This window comes from Malaya genurostris, chromosome 2 (genome assembly GCF_030247185.1).
Source record: "Malaya genurostris strain Urasoe2022 chromosome 2, Malgen_1.1, whole genome shotgun sequence".
Lineage (NCBI taxonomy): Eukaryota > Metazoa > Arthropoda > Insecta > Diptera > Culicidae > Malaya > Malaya genurostris.
Window position 1 is genome coordinate 157031773 of NC_080571.1, and position 20689 is coordinate 157052461.

The 20689-nt window shown below is 36.8% G+C and overlaps 2 long non-coding RNA genes across 4 annotated transcripts in view; one reads left to right on the top strand and one right to left on the bottom strand.

Moving 5' to 3' along the window:
* LOC131430353 (uncharacterized) overlaps nt 1–20689 on the bottom strand; it is a 28458-nt gene that overhangs the window by 201 nt on the left and 7568 nt on the right. Inside the window, exon 2 of one of the 2 annotated variants that reach the window (XR_009229514.1) lies at nt 48–268. This is a non-coding gene — a long non-coding RNA (uncharacterized LOC131430353). Of the gene's footprint in view, nt 1–47; nt 1574–20689 lie in introns of those variants that run through there. The other variant, XR_009229513.1, reaches the window with a different exon arrangement.
* LOC131430352 (uncharacterized) lies at nt 4494–5756 on the top strand. 2 transcript variants are annotated; one of them, XR_009229512.1, is made up of 3 exons: nt 4494–4687; nt 4740–5316; nt 5521–5756. It is a non-coding gene; the product is annotated as an uncharacterized LOC131430352 (long non-coding RNA). The 2 variants fall into 2 exon arrangements; XR_009229511.1 differs by having other exon boundaries at nt 4501–4687; nt 4740–4999; nt 5063–5756.

The window sequence follows — 20689 nt, forward strand, 5'->3', positions numbered from 1 at the left end:
AAAGCTGTTAGTGGCTCTAATGTCTTAAAAACTTTTATTACCTGTACCTCAATCCAATCGATGAACCCTTCAACATTTTTTTCGTTTGGTTAATAAAAAGACACTCACTGAATATTTTAATAACTGTTTGACAGTTAGTTTCATGATAATCGGTTTTCACAGATGTTCGGCTATTGGAAGATAACTTTACCAAACGGACAGTATGATTTTTACCGTATTCGGCGACTATTCAGGTTTACCGTATCAATTGTATATCTAATACAGAATTCTGTAATGAAAATTAAAGTTAAACTGATCGTTCGGTGAAAATTTGCATAATTGTTGTAAAATAAAACCCATGTACCGAAATATCGGTTATTACTATAGATTACCGAAAGTTTTCGTCAAAAATATTACCGAATAAAGGAATTAAATCTTAGTGTGTATATTTCGAACGGATTTGATGAATGGATGTTAGAAAACGACGTTAGAAGCCGTTTCAAAATTCAAGATGACGACTTCCGGTTCATCGATATTCGTTACAAACCATCACAATATGAGTATTTTTTGAACGGATTTGATGAGTGGATGTTAGAAAACGACGTTAGAAGTCGTTTCTAAATACAAGACGGCGGCTTCCGGCATATCGATGTTCGTTACAAACCATCACAATATGAGCATTATTCGAACGGATTTGATGAATGGATGTTAGACAATGACGTTAGAAGCCATTCCAAAATCCAAGATGGCGACTTCAGGTTCATCGATATTCGTTACAAACCATCACAATATGAGTATTTTTCGAACGGATTTAATGAGTGGATATTAGAAAACGACGTTAGAAGCCGTTCCTGAATACAAGATGGCGGCTTCCGGCATATCGATATTCGTTACAAACTATCACAATATGAATATTTTTCGAACGTATTTAATGAGTGGATGTTAGAAAACGACTTTGGAAGCCGTTTCAAAATCCAAGATGGCGATTTCCGACATATTAATATTCGTTACAAACCATCACAATATGAGTATTTTTCGAACGAATTTGATGAGTGGATGTTAGAAAACGGCGTTAGAAGCCGTTTCTAAATAGAAGATTTTTTTCTAAATACAAGTATTTTTCGAACGGATTCGATGTGTAGAAGTTGAAAACGATACTTACAGTCGTTTCAACATTCAAGATGGCGGGAATGAGACTGAGCTGCATTATCTTTTTGGTGCAAATTTCATTTTTGGTTATAAACTGTCATAAAGAAATTCATAACGACGTATTCGTGATTGTTTTCATTTCGATACTCTTATAAATCTTATATTGCTGCTGTGAATATTAATCGAAAATCACAACATTTAAACATTTACTAGATGCATAGGGTTGTCGACCAGCGCAAATTTTCAATTTTTGAAAAAAATATGTAAAATAGTAATTGAATAAAAGATTAAGTCTTTAGAGTACAATATTAACTGTATTCATGTACTTTAAAAGGGCATAGAGTTTTCAACCAGCAAAAATTTACTACTTTTGAACAATTTTTATTTTTATTTCAATAAAAAGTAAAGTCAATAGTTAAAGAAATTTACCAAGAAAAACTTCAAAATTAAAAAAAAATTAATGCATTAGTTGAAAAGTGGATGGCGGCTTCCGGCATATCGATATTCGTTACAAACCATCACAATATGAGTATTTTTCAAACGGATTTGATGAATGGATGTTAGAAAACGACGTTAGAAGCCGTTCCGAAATCCAAGATGGCGTCTTCAGGTTCATCGATATTCGTTACAAACCATCACAATATGAGTATTTTTCGAACGGATTTCATGAGTGGATGTTAGAAAACGACGTTAGAACCGTTTCTGAATACAATATGGCGGCTTCCGGCATGTCGATATTCGTTACAAACCATCACAATGTGAATATTTTTCGAACGTATTTAATGAGTGGATGTTAGAAAACGACGTTAGAAGCCTTTTCTAAATAGAAGATTTTTTCTAAATACAAGTATTTTTCGAACGGATTCGATGAGTAGAAGTTGAAAACGATACTTACAGTCGTTTCAACATCCAAGATGGCGGGAATGAGAATGAGCTGCATTATCTTTTTGCTGCGAATTTCATTTTTGGTTATAAACTGTCATAAAGAAATTCATAACGACGTATTCGTGATTGTTTTCATTTCGATACTCTTATAAATCTTATATTGCTGCTGTGGAAGCGATCAAAAATCGCAGTTTTGTGGTTTTTCAAACAGAAGTATTTTGGCACAAGCACACCAGCATAATGTAATCGCTTGCCTACTGCTGGTTGTCGCTATCATCAAAATTTTCGATCGTTCTGAATTAAATGCTAGCGAGTGATGCTGGTGAAGAAATTCAAGATAGCGACAGAATGAAAATCTTGCACTTTTTAACGAAATTCATGATTTGTTCCGATAAATTGAGACAATATAAAAAATTAAGAATACAGATAGTAGTAGTAGTATATATTGATAAAACAATAAATTTCACATCAAAACAAATGTTCATTTCGTCCAAATCAAATAAAAACAAATGCATATCCTGTTTAGAACGATTCAAGTAGGATTTCTTATTGTTTGTAATATGACAAATGCTGATTCAAAAATATGTTTAAGAAGTATTAGGTTTGGAATGTTCTGTTATTGCGTGCAACGATTCTGTTTTTGAAATCCAAGGATTTCAAAGACGAAGTTTGCTGGGACAGATAAAAGAGTATACATTTAAAAACCAGAAAAAAAAAATTTTTTTTTGGTACGACTGTTAACAAGTGTCTTCTTATTAGACGTTATCAAAATATGCGACAATTTTCTTATTTTGCTCTTAAATCGCAATAAGATTATAGCAATAAAAAGTCCATTTGAAAATGTATGATGTTTTTCTACCACAAATCAAATTAAAAATAAACTCAATCGTATCGTGCAACATTACCTGAAGCGTTACGATGTATTCTTAATATTACCAATTGAAATCGATTTACTTTCCGATAAGTCGTGTCCGCATCGTAACTCGTACATACAAGTAGATGAGAAAATGTCAAATTCGCGTGAAAATAACAGCACTGCATACAGGGCTTGTATTGTGAATCCGCAAACAAACGAAGCAACAAAAAAAAAACACCCGCTGAGAACACTTTGCTTGACAAAACTGAATGAGTCCTATATTAGAGAGAAACTGGATGCGTATGGATGGAGTATATGCTACTGAGCAGACCAGTTCCCTTGCTTGGTAAATTGCCTGTGCTCTCAGTCTCAATTAACACATGAACTGAGCAATCTATGGCAATGCAATGAAATGAAAGGTTCATTTTCGTTAGTACTGTACGAGAATGAAGAACTTTGCTTCACGGCGTGCTACAAGATGCGAAGCAAGGTCATACAGGCAATATTTACGGTGTTTTTTAGTGTAGGTTGGCAGAAATCATTTTAGAACATAACGTTTGTACTCCAAGACCAAATTTGATCACATTTCAAAAATATTTTATTCATTTTATAGCATAAATTTTGCTGGTGTGCTTGTGCCAAAATACTGGCTGCCAGCAGAAATGCAAACGAACCATATCGTAATCATAGATCAATATTGGCATTCTTTTCCAATCAATTCATGTTAAATTTTTTTTCGAAATTTGTGAATATTCGTTGGTATAAATCCCTATGTGCCGAATCTAATGATTTTCGATCACTTAATTCCGTTATAGTTCAAATATAATTACGATGTTATTTCTTCAAAAATTGTTTGCTTCCGATAAAGTTCAAAACTACGATTTTCGATCGCCTCCACAACAGCAATATAAGATTTGCAATAATATCGAGATGTAAACAATTTATTTATAACAGTGTATAACCAAAGATGAAATTCGCTCATTCTGTCCACCATCTAGGATGTTGAAACTACTGTAAGCATCATTTTCAACTTCTAATCATCGAATCCACTAGAAAAATACTCATATTGGAATGGTTTCTAACGAATATCGATATGCCGGAATTCGCCATCTTGGATTTAGAAACGGCTTCTAACGACGTTTTCTAACATCCATTCATCGAATCTGTTCTAAAAATACTCATATTGTGATGGTTTGTAACGAATATCGATGAACCGGAAGTAGCCATCTTGGATTTAGAAACGGCTTCTAACGACGTTTTCTAACATCCATTCATCGAATCTGTTCTAAAAATACTCATATTGTGATGGTTTGTTACGAATATCGATGAACCGGAAGTCGCCATCTTGGACTTTGAAACGGCTTCTTATGCCGTTTTCTAACATCCACTCATCAAATCCGTTCGAAAAATACTCATATTGTGATGGATTGAACGAATATCATTACGCCGGACGTCGCCATTTTGGATTTAAAAACGGCTTCTAACGTCGTTTTCTAACATCCACTCATCAAATCCGTTCGAAAAATACTCATATTATCATTATTTGTAACAAATATCAATACGCCGGAAATCGCCATCTTGTATTTAGAAACGGCTTCTAACCAAATTCAAATTATAATACGGAATACTTCGACAAATTTTCAAGGACACATTTTGCATCGTGCGGTACACTGTCATGATACACTGTCAGAGTGACAATGTACTTTAACGAGTTTTCTATAAAACTAGCAACACTGAAGGGTAAGAACAAGTTCACCATAGTTACTGTTTAGTGTAGTGAAAAATAAACTTGAACTATGTTGTTGTGTATGAGATATGGTGAGAATTTTAATTGTATGCATTCCTATTATTAACGTTCTGTTACTTGCAGGGTTTAACAGTTTATTTACCTATAGATCAGTTTTGGAGAGCACTTTTGGAAACACACTGAAATGCTTCTTACGAAAAACTACCATGGGAACCGACAAATGCAAAACTGATTTCCTAGCACAGATTAATCAGACGCTAGCAATGTTCTTAAAACGGGCAGAATGGTTATGTAATTCTCAAGCAAATCATTGTCTCCAATAATATCCACATCCGCTTCGAAACCAATTTATATGAATCAAATGCCTATTGATTTTTCTACAAGTGACTATTACAATAATCTCAAAACGTACACATTTGGCAGATTATCACTTTATTTACCCGTAGTTAGCACTTCAATGGAAATCGTTTCGAATGCTAGGCTGACTCACGGATTCGTCATTCCTCGCCGGCAGACCAACGGAATCGGTCTCCAAAGTGATATGGAATGTTCTCAATCCAACTGCATGTTCCACTGTCTAGTCTGTTGGGGTTGCCGCTAGCTCAACATTTGGTTGCGATCGTCATAGTTAAGGCTCTTCATGAAAGTGTACCGGGATATGATCGGTTGGAAATGACCGATTGATATATATGCGAAAGAGGTAACGAAAATTGTCACAGTCATCTTAGCAATTCGACTCCGACAGTTTACTTGGATGATCTGATTCGTGATATCAATTCGAGAATGGAAACAAATCTTCCACATTTGAGATATGAACAAATTCTGACGGAAATTCTGAAGTTGAAAGTCTTTTTAATTAAGTTCGATGCGAGGATTTGCATTGTTTGTATGTACTCTACTATAGATACTGTCACGGTTAAGAATGAGGAAGGATCTGAAATCACCGGTCGAACCAAGAGCATTGATGAGTACTGATATTTGCTTGTGGAAGTGGACAACCACGTGAAGCCTATTTGAGTTCATCCTGATGGAAACAGTTTCGATATGATGAAAAAGGGTTGATGATTCCAAAAAAACTGATCAAGTTTAGATTTGATACTGTAATCTAATATTGTAAATCATTTGTTGACGTTTTAAATTTTTTAGAATCGATTAATTTCTAAGAATACAACAACTAATATTCAAAAATAATATTTTTATTTGCAGTATAACTGCAATTATTCCATATCGGATTTTGTTTTTTGTCCTCCTGGGCTTTTCAGAAATTTGATCCGTGGCTTTTCGGAAATTGCTCAGTATTATATGTTAGAATGTCTCTGTACTGTTCACCGAATCGTTATGGTAGCCATCCGTTCTTCTCATTGCAAATCACTCCCGTCAGAGGAGTAGGAATTTTTCCAACATCTGCTAAATGCGGGGAGCCTTTACGTCATAATACTAATAGAAAATAATTCAATTAATAAGGGCTATAATCAACTTGTCTGGGTCACGCATAGATGAGTGACTATTGGGAAAACGCATACACAGCTTGCATCTGTTTCTCTTTCAACTTTTATTTTATCGTATAGAGCGCTAATCGCTGTTTCCGTGGTTCACATACGAATCGTACCCATGTTCCACACTAAGGCCCGTTTATAAAATAAAGTCCCATCACTGCCAAAATATATCGCAATTCTTTATTCATCGATTAGCTGGAGTGTACCTTTGAATTTGTTGCAATACAGCAACGGAAAACATAAACAAACAAACTCGTTTTGCGCCGTAGCAACTAGCATAAAGCGTTGCCAGAAACGATCTCTTTCCACATTTTCAAACTATTGCAATGAAAGGGAGTAATTCGCTAGGCTTACGAATATAACGAATAATAACGAATATCGATATACTGGAAGTCGCCATCTTGTATTTAGAAACGGCTTCTAACGTCGTTTTCTATCATCCATTCATCGAATCCGTTTGAAAAATATTCATATTGTGATGGTTTGTAACGAATATCAATACGCCGGAAGTCGCCATATTGAACTTAGAAACGGTTTCTAACGTCGTTTTCTAACATTCATTCATCAAATACGTTTGAAAAATATTCATATTGTCAAGGTTTGTAACGAATATCGATATGCCGGAAGTCGCCATCTTGTATTTAGAAACGGCTTATAACGTCGTTTTCTAACATCCCCTCATCAAATCCGTTCGAAAAATACTCCTATTGTGATGGTTTTTAACAAATATCAATACGCCGGAATTCGCCAGCTTGGATTTAAAAACGGCTTCTAACGTCGTTTTCTAACATTCATTCATCAAATCCGTTCGAAAAATATTCATATTGTCATGGTTTGTAACGAATATCAATACGCCGGAGGTCGCCATCTTGTACTTAGAAATGGCTTATAACGTCGTTTTCTAACATTCATTCATCAAATCCGTTCGAAAAATATTCATATTGTGATGGTTTGTAACGAATATCGATAAACCGGAAGTCGCCATCTTGTATTTAGAAACGGCTTCTAACGTCGTTTTCTAACTTCCATTCATCAAATTCGTTCGAAAAATACTCATACTGTGATGGTTTGTAACGAATATCAATACGCCGGAAGTCGCCACCTTGTATTTAGAAATGGCTTCTAACATCGTTTTTTAACATTCATTCATCAAATCCGTTCGAAAAATATTCATATTGTCATGGTTTGTAACGAATATCGATGAACCGGAAGTCGTCATCTTGAATTTTGAAACGGCTTCTAACGTCGTTTTCTATCATCCATTCATTAAATCCGTTCGAAAAATACTCATATTGTGTTACATGTGCCCATTTACCATAAACTTTGCTGTATATATGTGTAGTTTAAAAATTGTTTATAGGAGCGATAAGAGAAAATAATTAGATAAATAACCGTCGTTTCAAATCCCGAGTTGCTACCAAATTCCGGAACGCACTCGACTGGCAACCCCGATCTCAACGCGTATTGGATCATCCGCCAAAATTGGTAGCAACGAGCCAACGGAAGGGTTCAGCTAGGACCTAGAAGGAGAACTCGCTCTCTTATCTCGTGGATGCCAACCAGGACAGATCGTTCTTTTCTGTCGAGCGATAAAACAAGTGCCGGGAAAAAGTTACCGGACCGCGTGGTGATTCAGTTTACGATAAAAAGCACCGGATTGGCCCAATTGGTCCGTGATGGCCAGATTATCGTATGTTCGTGGCCCCGGGTGAGATTCTCCGGGCTATGCGCTATCGGTCGAACAAATTACGTGCGCGAAAAGAAAAAAACACCGAGAAGAATCGATTACCGCAAAGGTCCCTTGGACCATAGTGAAGACCGAAGTTAAGAAAAGGGAGAACGGTCTAGTGAAACAGTGTCGATCATGCGACGGGAATCGACTAGTGTCGCGAGTTTGGCCGTGTGATATCGAATAAACCCGGTGTGTGTGCTACCCAATATAGTATATCGCCCCTCTCCCCCCTCACTTCGCGTAGTGCTTGATCGCTAGTGAACCGGGTGAAAATTGTACCTCTTTGGTGATACGCAACTCTCGGGTACATCGTCTAAGGCCACTAGTCCGTCCTGGCCCAACACCCCAAAACCGATAAAGGACGAGAGTGAGTGCCCAGCCTCCGGTCGATGCAGAGTACACTCGGGCCGGCGTGAAACGGCGGCCAACGTTGAGGAACAGAAGCAGATAGGTGCCCCTGAGGTTAAGTTCGAGGTAAGTCTCATGCTTCATTCTAACCAAGTAACAGTCATAGTTACAATTGTGATGGTTTGCAACGAATATCAATACGCCGGAAGTCGCCATCTTGTATATAGAAACGGCTTACAACGTTCGAAAAATACTCATATTGTCATGGTTTGTAATGAATATCGATATGCCGGTAGTCGCCATCTTGTATTTAGAAACGGCTTCTAACGTCGTTTTCTAGCATTCACTCATCAAACCCGTTCGAAAAATACTCATATTGTGATGGTTTGTAACGAATATCAGTACGCCGGAAGTCGCCATCTTGTATTTAGAAATGGCTTCTATCGTCGTTTTCTAGCATTCACTCATCAAACCCGTTCGAAAAATACTCATATTGTGATGGTTTGTAACGAATATCAGTACGCCGGAAGTCGCCATCTTGTATTTAGAAATGGCTTCTAACGTCGTTTTTTAACATTCATTCATCAAATCCGTTCGAAAATTACTCATATTGTGATTGTTTGTAACGAATATCAACATGCCGGAAATCGCCATCATGGATTTTGAAACGGCTTCTAACGTCGTTTTCTAACATCTTACATATTCAATTAATATTTGATTTTTTTTTTCAAAAATTCCCTTTTTGCATTCGTTGAAAACCCTACGCATCTTGACAAAGTTATAAACTACGGTATTTGATCCCCTCCGCAGCAGCAATTTGAAATTCAACCATTTCATGGAACGGTATGGATATGAAACCCGTCGCTAATGATGCCGTTTTGAATTTCTTCATGAATGTTTATTGCCAGAAATGAAATTCGCATCGAAAACAAAATGCAGCCGATTCTATTGAGGACTATCATTCTATCGTTACATTCATCGCCCAACACGAGTAAGACTGTCGCCACTACATTCATGAAGCGCTCGCCCATGACTGGCACATGCGACTTTCATCTGTATGGTTCGCGCGACATTTATGTGTGACAGCCCGAATAGTAGGCAACATGAAAGTTTCCAGCACACGACATTAAAAAAAAATGTCAGCAGTTTCCAGCACTGCTTATGATATCTTTCAGATTCGCCGGACTACGTTCAGGGGTTGCTAGTGCCCCTCTGGTTCTGGCCATAACCGTCCTGTAGGCAACACCCCATGGGTTGGAGTTGGCATATTTAAACAGGTTTTCAAAGCAAGCTTTTTTGCTTACGCGAATAGCCTTGTTCAGAGCAAGCTTGGCCGCTTCGAACGCTTCGTTTCTTGCTGTTCTTGTCTTCGGTGATCTAGTTCTTTGCATACTTCTCCTGGGCCTTAAGCAGGTCGCTCGAAGGTCTGTAATTTGCTCGTTCCACCAGTAGACCGGTCGTCTGTTGTTCCCCGGTCGTACCTTCATCGACATTGTTGTGTCGCACGCCCGTATCAGGACGGCTACCTACTCTTTCCCATCTAAGTTCACTATGTGATTCTCCAGTGCGAGAGCTGCACCAAATACAAATAATAATACCATAGTCCCATACAAACGAACCGCCAATGTTTGGTTCACAGCCTGAACAAGTAAGCCTAGCAAATTACTCCCTTTCGTTGCGATAGTTTGAAAATGTGGAAGGAGATCGTTTCTGGCAACGCTTTATGCTAGTTGCTACGGCGCAAAACGAGTTTGTTTGTTTATGTTTTCCGTTGTTGTATTGCAACAAATTCAAAGATACACTCCAGCTAATCGATGAATGAAGAATTGCGATATTTTTTGGCAGTGATGGGACTTTATTTCATAGACGGGCCTTGGTGTGGAACATGGGTACGATTCGTATACGTACGACGGAAACAGCGTTTAGCGCTCTACACGATAAAATAAAAGTTAAAAGAGAAACAAATGCAAGCTGTGTATGCGTTTTCCCAATAGTCACTCATATATGCGTGACCCAGACAATTTGATTATAGCCCGAACGGTGGCAGACACAACAGTTTTTCTTTCATGATGGATAGACTTATTAATTGAATTGTTTTCTATTAGTATTATGACGTAAAGGTTCCCCGCAATTAGCAGATGTTGGAAAAATTCCTACTCATCTGACGGGAGTGATTTGCAATGTGAAGAACGGATGGCTACCATAACGATTCGGTGAACAGTGCCGAGACATTCTAACATATAATACTGAGCAATTTCCGAAAAGCCAAGGAGCAAATTTCTGAAAAACCAAGGAGGACAAAAAACAAAATCCGATATGGAATAACCATATCTCATACACAACAACATAGTTCAAGTTTATTTTTCACTACAATAAACAGTAACTATGGTGAACTTGTTCTTATCCTTCAGTGTTGCTAGTTTTATAGAAAACTCGTTAAAGTACATTGTCACTCTGACAGTGTATCATGACAGTGTACCGCACGATGCAAAATGTGTCCTTGAAAATTTGTCGAAGTACTCCGTATTATAATTTGTATTTGGCTGCACTAAACGTTTAACGGTCGAAGTCGGCAACCTTCCACGCTCGGGCTGCGGGGGCATTTCCCCTACCTCGCTAGGCTACCTATCGTGTAGCGTATGGCTAGGTGGTCGCTATGGGTATAGCCATCTTCCACTCTCCAGGCCGGGACTGCAAAAAGTCACGTCTATGAACGACTTAACTCCGTTCCGCTGGAAGGTACTTTGGCACCGTCGCACAGTGGTCCAAAACTGGAAAAAGACGGTCAAAAGTCTGTACTGACTTTCCCTGATTTTTAAGAGCTAACGTGTCTTCAAAGAAGTAAATAATGTAAAAAAATTATTTTTTGAGATATATTCACTTTATTTTAAAAACATTTTTTTTTATTTATTATTACTCTATTACCTAAGGATCTACTGCAAAGAGCGCGTAAACACGCAAGCTCATGCTTGCACGCGCAACTTAAGCAAATTGATGTAATTTTTGTTTTGTTTACTTTTTGACAATTAACAATATTAGAAATAATCTAAGTGGAACTCGATGCAATTTTTTAGGCCTTTTCAAAGTTAGTTTTAAATATTGAAAATCCGAAAAATTATCAAAAGTTCAACACATATGTTTTCGAAACAAAATATGAAAAAGTATTGTAAAAGTACAAACCTTTAGAGCAAATTCAGCAGCTAGAAGTTCTATATGGAAGATATATAATAGAGCAGAAACTGGAACAAACGTATCCCCAGCAAGCCGTTCTAGTTTTATTTATTCCACCAGTTCTTCTGTCAAATTTAAAACTGATCTACGATGCCGTTCTATTTTTTGTATATTTGCTCTTCAAGAGCCGAAAATCCGTTCAGCTTGTAGCTTGTTTCCACCTTACCAGCAGGGATGCCAGGTCATTTTTTCAAAAATCTGTGATCAAGCCAAAAACCTGCCTGAGCAAAATCTGTGCACGTTTCCTCGTTTCCACAATAGCTGATTTGAATCATTTTAGTAAGCAAGAAAAAGGTCTCACTATTTCCTACCGCTCTGTAATTTTTGATGCTAAACTGTGATCAATTTCAAAAATCTGTGATCGATTTCAGAAATCTGTGAAAATCTGTACCATTTTTTAAATCTGTGCAAAAGGTTGAAAATCTGTAAAACACAGAAAATCTATAAAACACTTTCTTAACCCATTCATGGTTTCAGCATGGCCATAGTGAAAATGAATCACACGAATAGTACTCAGGATATTCTCATTGGAAAATAAATTGGATTAGGAATATTTTTTCCTATAAGTATTGTAAAAGTTTGCTGCATTAAGTTGCATATTTCGCTTCGGTACAAGGTTTCCTAGGTAAAAATAGGTAAAATGATGCATAACTTTTCAAGAAAAGAATAAACCTATGCATTACCTTCTACAAAATTATAGGGTTTTATATTTTCTACAATTATTCCAAACAAAGTATGTATAAAAAATAACTTGAAACTAGTTATGATTAGAAAACTAGTTTTAACTAGTTTGCCAGGAAACAACAAACCTATACACTACCTTCAACAAAAATATGGGATATTTTATTATCTTCAATTATTCCGAACAAAGTATGCATAAAAAAATAACTCGAAACAAGTTATAAATAAAAAAACTGATTTTAAGGGGGTTGCCATAAAAACGCTTTGTATATCCGAAACGGTGCGACCTACACTTTTGGTATATTTGACAAAGTAAATTATTTTCAATAGTTCTAAAACTTTGTAGAAGAAAAAATATTTCTATCTCTTCAGAAAAAAAAGTTATGGTTATATTTTTTGTCAAAGTAGGCCATGAACAATTAGGAATAGAATCAAATTACGCGGTATATATTTGTGAATAATTTCTTAAAAACAACTATATGCATTAAAAGAACGGTTTGGCAGCTACTGATTTATGTCCACGTTTTTATTGATTCGAACCTCTGTGCGACTGCTTATGATATCTTTCAGATTCGCCGGACTACGTTCAGGGGTTGCTAGTGCCCCTCTGGTTCTGGCCATAACCGTCCTGTAGGCAACACCCCATGGGTTGAAGTTGGCATATTTAAACAGGTTTTCAAAGCAAGCTTTTTTGCTTACGCGAATAGCCTTGTTCAGAGCAAGCTTGGCCGCTTCGAACGCTTCGTTTCTTGCTGTTCTTGTCTTCGGTGATCTAGTTCTTTGCATACTTCTCCTGGGCCTTAAGCAGGTCGCTCGAAGGTCTGTAATTTGTTCGTTCCACCAGTAGACCGGTCGTCTGTTGTTCCCCGGTCGTACCTTCCTCGACATTGTTGTGTCGCACGCCCGTGTCAGAACGGCTACCTACTCTTTCCCATCTAAGTTCACTATGTGATTCTCCAGTGCGAGAGCTGCACTAAACGTTTAACGGTCGAAGTCGGCAACCTTCCACGCTCGGGCTGCGGGGGCATTTCCCCTACCTCGCTAGGCTAGGTGGTCGCTATGGGTATAGCCATCTTCCACTCTCCAGGCCGGGACTGCAAAAAGTCACGTCGATGAACGACTTAACTCCGTTCCGCTGGAAGGTACTTTGGCACCGTCATTAAGGGGGTAGTACCAATTTCGAATAAAAATTTTTTTTTTCACAAAAAATTTTTGTTTTCTGTCTCATTTGGAAGAAAAAACATTTGAAATATTTTTGCTGAAGATATAAATAATGTAAAAAAATTATTTTTGAGATATATTCATTTTATTTTAAAAACATTTTTTTTGCGTCGCACAGAGGTTCGAATCAATAAAAACGTGGACATAAATCAGTAGCTGCCAAACCGTTCTTTTAATGCATATAGTTGTTTTTAAGAAATTATTCACAAATATATACCGCGTAATTTGATTCTATTCCTAATTGTTCATGGCCTACTTTGACAAAAAATATAACCATAACTTTTTTTTCTGAAGAGATAGAAATTTTTTTTCTTCTACAAAGTTTTAGAACTATTGAAAATAATTTACTTTGTCAAATATACCAAAAGTGTAGGTCGCACCGTTTCGGATATACAAAGCGTTTTTATGGCAACCCCCTTAAAATCAGTTTTTTTATTTATAACTTGTTTCGAGTTATTTTTTTATGCATACTTTGTTCGGAATAATTGAAGATAATAAAATATCCCATATTTTTGTTGAAGGTAGTGTATAGGTTTGTTGTTTCCTGGCAAAGTTATACAACATTTTACCTTTTTTTACCTATGATAAAACCTCACACCAAAGCGAAATATGCAATTTTATGCAGCTGATTTTTACAAAATTTATAGGAAAAGATATGCCCAATACTATAAACAAAACTCTAAGTGGAACTCGATGGAACTTTTTTTTTATGCCATTCCAAAGTAAGTTTTAGTTATTGAATTATGACAACCCCTTAAAACTAGTTTTCTAATCATAACTAGTTTCAAGTTATTTTTTTATACATACTTTGTTTGGAATAATTGTAGAAAATATAAAATCCTATAATTTTGTAGAAGGTAATGCATAGGTTTATTCTTTTCTTGGAAAGTTATGCATCATTTTACCTATTTTTACCTAGGAAACCTTGTACCGAAGCGAAATATGCAACTTAATGCAGCAAACTTTTACAATACTTATAGGAAAATATATTCCTAATCCAATTTATTATCCAATGAGAATATCCTGAGTACTATTCGTGTGATTTATTTTCACTATGGCCATGCTGAAACCATGAATGGGTTAAGAAAGTGTTTTATAGATTTTCTGTGTTTTACAGATTTTCAACCTTTTGCACAGATTTAAAAAATGGTACAGATTTTCACAGATTTCTGAAATCGATCACAGATTTTTGAAATTGATCACAGATTTTTGAAATTGATCACAGTTTAGCATCAAAAATTACAGAGCGGTAGGAAATAGTGAGACCTTTTTTTTGCTTACTAAAATGATTCAAATTAGCTATTATGGAAACGAGGAAACGTGCACAGATTTTGCTCAGACAGGTTTTTGGCTTGAACACAGATTTTTGAAAAAATGACCTGGCATCCCTGCTGGTAAGGTGGAAACAAGCTACAAGCTGAACGGATTTTCGGCTCTTGAAGAGCAAATATACAAAAAATAGAACGGCATCGTAGACCAGTTTTAAATTTTACAGAAGAACTGGTGGAATAAATAAAACTAGAACGGCATGCTGAGGATACGTTTGTTCCAGTTTCTGCTCTATTATATATCTTTCATATAGAACTTCCGGCTGCTGAATTTGCTCTAAAGGTTTGTACTTTTACAATACTTTTTCATATTTTGTTTGGAAAACATATGTGTTGAACTTTTGATAATTTTTCGGATTTTCAATATTTAAAACTAACTTTGAAAAGGCATAAAAAAAATTGCATCGAGTTCCACTTAGATTATTTCTAATATTGTTAATTGTCAAAAAGTAAACAAAACAAAAATTACATCAATTTGCTTAAGTTGCGCGTGCAAGCATGAGCTTGCTTGTTTTTGCGTGTTTACGCGCTCCTTGTAGTAGATCCTTAGGTAATAGAGTAATAATAAATCAAAAAAAATGTTTTTTAAATAAAGTGAATATATCTCAAAAAATATTTTTTTTACATTATTTATATCTTCAGCAAAAATATTTCAAATGTTTTTTGCTTCAAAATGAGACAGAAAACAAAAATTTTTTTGCGAAAAAAAAATTATTTTCATTTTTGGTATTTTTCAATTTGGTACTACCCCCTTAACAAAAATTAAGGTGCCACTTTCAAAAGAAGCGTATTATAATCTTGTGAAACTTCTTTGAAGACACGTTAGCTCTTAAAAATCAGGGAAAGTCAGTACAGACTTTTGACCGTCTTTTTCCAGTTTTGGACCACTGTGCGTCGTTCCCCAGTACCACATCTAGCTATGCGAGGGCCTCTAGCAGCATCTGCTCTCTCTGGTTAGTGCGGCGGCTACCCCACGCCATTTTCCATGCATTGAAATCTATCTATGCTATCACGACTGATTTTTTACCCACCAGGTCTACGTGTAGGGGAAGTGGTTCGCGTAGAGGAAGTGGTTCAAAAGTGCAATTTCACACTCTTAATTGATAACTCATAGAAACGTGGTTTCTGAGGTACAGTATCTTCAGCAAAGTTGCTCAGAATGATTTATGCCATATTTTGGCAAATTTTACTTTTGTGATTAATCCCCCTAAGAGTGAGATAAAAATATTATTTTCGCTCATTGCCACCATAGGGGCTAAGTTACTTCGAGAAAGTTGCACAGAAAGTCATTTCAAACAAATTTGCTGAAGGAACTATTCCCATAACTTGAGTGTAATTCATGATATAATGTATTTTCTAAAAAGGGATGTCTTAAAACGAGTTTTTGTGCGAAAACACATATATCTTCAATTTATATGAGTTTTTCATGTTTTACTAAGATTTTTATCATTAAAAAGGCGGGTGGGTAATGTCAGAGACATAACTGGATGTCGTGAATACGAAAACAACTGATATATTCCTTACACTTCCGAATATCAATTAGTTGATCAATTGTATGAGTTATGCAAGCATTCCCCTTTTCCACATTTTTCGCAAAAACAAAGAAGGCTTCACTTGATCTTGATTACTGTGAATTTCACACAACGAAAAGTGCACAAATCAAATCAAACAGTTCTAGGAGGACTGAAGATATTTACCTTCGATTTGCGAGCAAGAAATCCTAGCAGTTCTTTAGAAAATTGTTATTTTGTGTGATGCTCTCCACCGTTGTCCACTTTTCGTTGTGGTTTCACCAATGCAAACAACTGGCAACTATGACGTAATTGCTCTTTCCGAAAGCGTAACTAGCTTTGCAAACGACACAAAATACATCTGCTCGCAGTGGCGATAGAATCCAATTTTTGTTGAGAGGTTTCTTTTTACGTTATTTCGTCTGTAGCTTTTTCACTAATGGGCGGACCTAACAGCTATAGAAATAGCCGCATAAATAATTTTAATGTCGATTATTTCATTTCGGATTTGAATAATTTATTGAAAGAAACTATCAATATGCTGTAGGGGTTCGTTTCTAGCATTCAGAAGGGTTAAATTGCGTAATTCTCTACATTAAACATTAAACTCTGGAACATTTTTCGCAAAAACAAAGAAGGCTTCACTTGATCTCGATTATGTGAATTTTACACAGCGAAAAGTGCACAAATCTAACCAAACTGTTCTAGATTTGCACTAAACTGAGTAAATATCCTCCTTCGATTTGCGAACAACAAATTATAATAGTTTTTAGAAAACTTTTAGAGCCATTAGAACGACTAATTCTGTGTAATGCTCTCCACCATTGTTTTTTCACCAATGCAAATGACTGGCAGCTGTGACGTAGTCGCTCTTGCCGAAAGCGAAACTAGCTTTGCAAACGACACAAAATACATCTGCTCACAGTGGCGATAGAATCAATTTTTTTGCATAAATATCTGTTTATTAATCTTATTTTTGCGAATTTCATCAACATTTTACAGCACAAGTGTTTTGACCCTTTGGCCTTTCATCTTTGTTGTTCATACGATTCGTTATTAATAATAGGTGTTTTTGTCACTCTTGTTTCACATACTAATGTTTATTCATAATATTTATTTTAATTATTTATAAAATATTTACCTATGTTACTTATAACTACCCATAACATAATAAGCACAAATCTTGAATTATTTGTATTTCAGAGATTGAGCACCTCTCTTCAAATTTCGTGCAGTATTTTTAGAATTTTTGTTCTAGTATATCCAGGGAGGCTCTAATGTACTTCACTAGTCCTTGTCCAAGGGAGTAGATTTAGAATCATCTTAAAGATCTTACTTTGGATGTGCTGAAGCCTAAGTTTGTGCGTTCGTGCACAGCCCCGCCAAATAGGGACTGCGTATTCAATGGCGGGGTAGATGATTTGTTTATAGACAGTTATCTGGTTCTTCTAGTTTAGATGTTCTACATGCCACTAGATTCCCCGATGGAAATCGATGCAGTCCTATCTTCCTTCCAGCATACAGTCAAAGTCGCTCGTGATAGGACGGTTCCAGTACAACATATGCCGAGTTTCTCTCTTCAAATTGACAGTGTCACCAAAAAACTCATCCGACTTCAGAATATCTACCGGAGGCAGTATCAACGAACTGGCATCCTAGATAAGAAAACTTCTTATAACAACTTAACTAGCATAATCCAGGAAAGGATATCTGAGCTTCGTAAGAGGAAGTTCCAGCAAAAGCTTCGAGAAATTCTACCACATTTTAATCCCTTCTGGTCCTTAACGAAGGTACTCAAGAAAAAACCGAAGCCTATTCCTCCTTCCCCAGGACGCAGCTGAAGGAATACCTTTAATCACACCAATTGAGAAGTAAATGCGCTAGGCCAGCAGTTTGTGTGTTCTCACAATTTAGAACTCAACATTGTTAGTCCACAGGGAAGAGCCGTTGCAGATAGCGTAGCTGAGGTTGACCAATCAGACAGCTTGGTTCCTGAGGAAAGTAGAGTCACTGCGAATGAGCTAATGACAATTTTGAAAGCATCCAAAAATATGAAGGCCCTCGGTTTCGACAACACATTCAACATTGAGCTGAAACATTTGAGTATTCGCTAAATTTGTCTTCTTAGCTAAAATTTTTAACAGGTGCTGGAATCTTTGTTACTTCCCTTCAAAGTGGAAGTTGGCTAAAGTTATCCCAGTTTTGAAACCGGAGAAAGATCCTCCCTTTTTCAAGAGCTATCGGTCCATCAGCTTACTCTCTGCCCTATCCAAGCTGTTTGAAAAGTCAATACAAAGGCGAAGCAAAGGCATCTTGCTTTCGCAGATGAACAGGATATATTACTGGAAGAACAGTTTGGGTTCCGGGTCAATACAAAGGCGAAGCAAAGGCATCTTGCTTTCGCAGATGAACAGGATATATTACTGGAAGAACAGTTTGGGTTCCGGAAAGGAAGATCCACCATCCAACAACTCACAAGGGTTAACAACGTCATCCACCAAAACAAATCAGTGTCCAAAACGACTGTCATGGCAAAATCCGAAATGAAAACCGAAATCGCTACAGTAAGACCTGGCGAATAAAGAAGATTCACTCAAACGATGCTTTTCATCACCGGGAAAGACTTTAGCAGCCTCACGGCTCCAGCTCGCGAGGGGATTAGGGAGGGTAGGTTTACAAAAATTATCCGAAATCTAATCGCCCGAATATCTTGAGAAAACCTTCACCTGAAAATACCTTAAATTGTCACCGCTAACAAAAAAGTAAACACTATTTAAAATACTCAAACGAAATTCTGCTTTTATTACAAACAAAAAAACATATATTTTCATCTTGGTAGGGATCGAACTTGAAACTCTCTACATGCTAGCTAGCTTTGCGTGCGGTAACTAACTGATCTGGCTCCTGTCACTTCTCTCTCTTTACTTTCCCAGTGCACATTTAATACTGTTGAAGCTTCCTAATTCCTAGACTGGTGAATCCGAAAATGAGTGACGGGGGCTAAGGCGCGTGCGTTTACTTGTACAGACTTATACGGCGAGTTCATCGCCGACCTAGGATTTTCACAGGTGGCAGCAAAGGAAATCCATCAGACAAAAAAACGGTTTCGAACCCGGGCTTTAAGATGGTTTCAATAAATCGTGGTGATTTAGCCCATGTGACTAATTACGTGTGGTTCTTTATATATATTGATCATGTGCATGTCAAGAAAAGAAAACGGTTTGTACTCAGTGTGTACCAAGGTTTTACGTGGTTTACGAGTCGATGCTGTAGACCGACGAACGATGACTTCTTTACGGACGCCAGCCCGATTTCCCTGTCGTTTACTGGCAAATTCGGGCCTGCATAAAATCCGGATTTCTGGTTTGCGTTCACCACGTTCCACGCAATGAATATCTGGTATCGGGAATGATTGAAACGATGGTTACTGCTCCCTGCCTAGCGCGAGGTTGACTTTCGACGATCAGCGCTCTTCCGGTCGGTTCACCGGGAACTTTGTAGCTAGATGGTGGGGTCAAAAGTGGTCGTTGATACAAAGACACGCACCCAACAACATGCTGGTTTTAGAAAACGCACTACACCGTCCGCAAATTTGCACCTTACCTTTAATCGATAATAAGGACACTAACTTGCCTTATAGCTTGGCACTGAGGAAGGAAAACTATCTTATGGTGAACTGATAAAGGGTAACTCAAGATATTTAAGATTACCTATAACTACACATCGAGGCGCGGAACACGCCCCATTTTTCACGAGGTAACCGATTTTACAATAAGTGTTATTGTTTTGTACTATTAGTATCTACGAACATGTTCGTGAAATATTTCGTCGATATTCGAATTTTTTATACTATTTTTAATTACATTAACATTTATATTCCTTTACATTGTAATGCTTCCTGAAACTCAAGCTCTGTTTCGAATTATACGAAACTTTGCAAATGGATAAACAACTATTTTTGGCATAGAATGTGTAGTGTATATCAGAAGGGTTATAAAATTTATAAGAATGAATGTGAAATGCTAAGTATTCTTACGATGGAGTAAACTTGATAGCTTTACTACGTTCGACTAAGAGAATCGAAGTAAGCTATATTTAAAAACAATAACGGAGATATTAGAAATATGGAAAATAAAAATCGAGTAGTGATTCAAGAATAGTTGCCGGAGAAAGATGTCTTGTGAAATTGAGACGAATCGCAAAGGATACGACAGAATGAAAAAAAAACAGTTTAAAAATGTTCAATTTTACTAAAATTTTCCAAAGAAATCGATGTTAAAGTACCTTCTTCACGCGATTTTTGTCTCTGTTAAATGCTAAAATGTTGCATATGTTATTGGTTTTCATAATCAACAAAAAAAATTTTGTGCTCAAATAGGGTTTTTGAAATATTTGATTTTTTGTATACGCGCGCTGTATGCAAAGTGCACCGCGTGAGCGAATCGGTATGGTGCGGCAGGCTTCGGTAGGGTGCGATGTCGTCGGTGCGACTGAAGCGAGCTGCGACAGGTTTGGACAAGTAGGC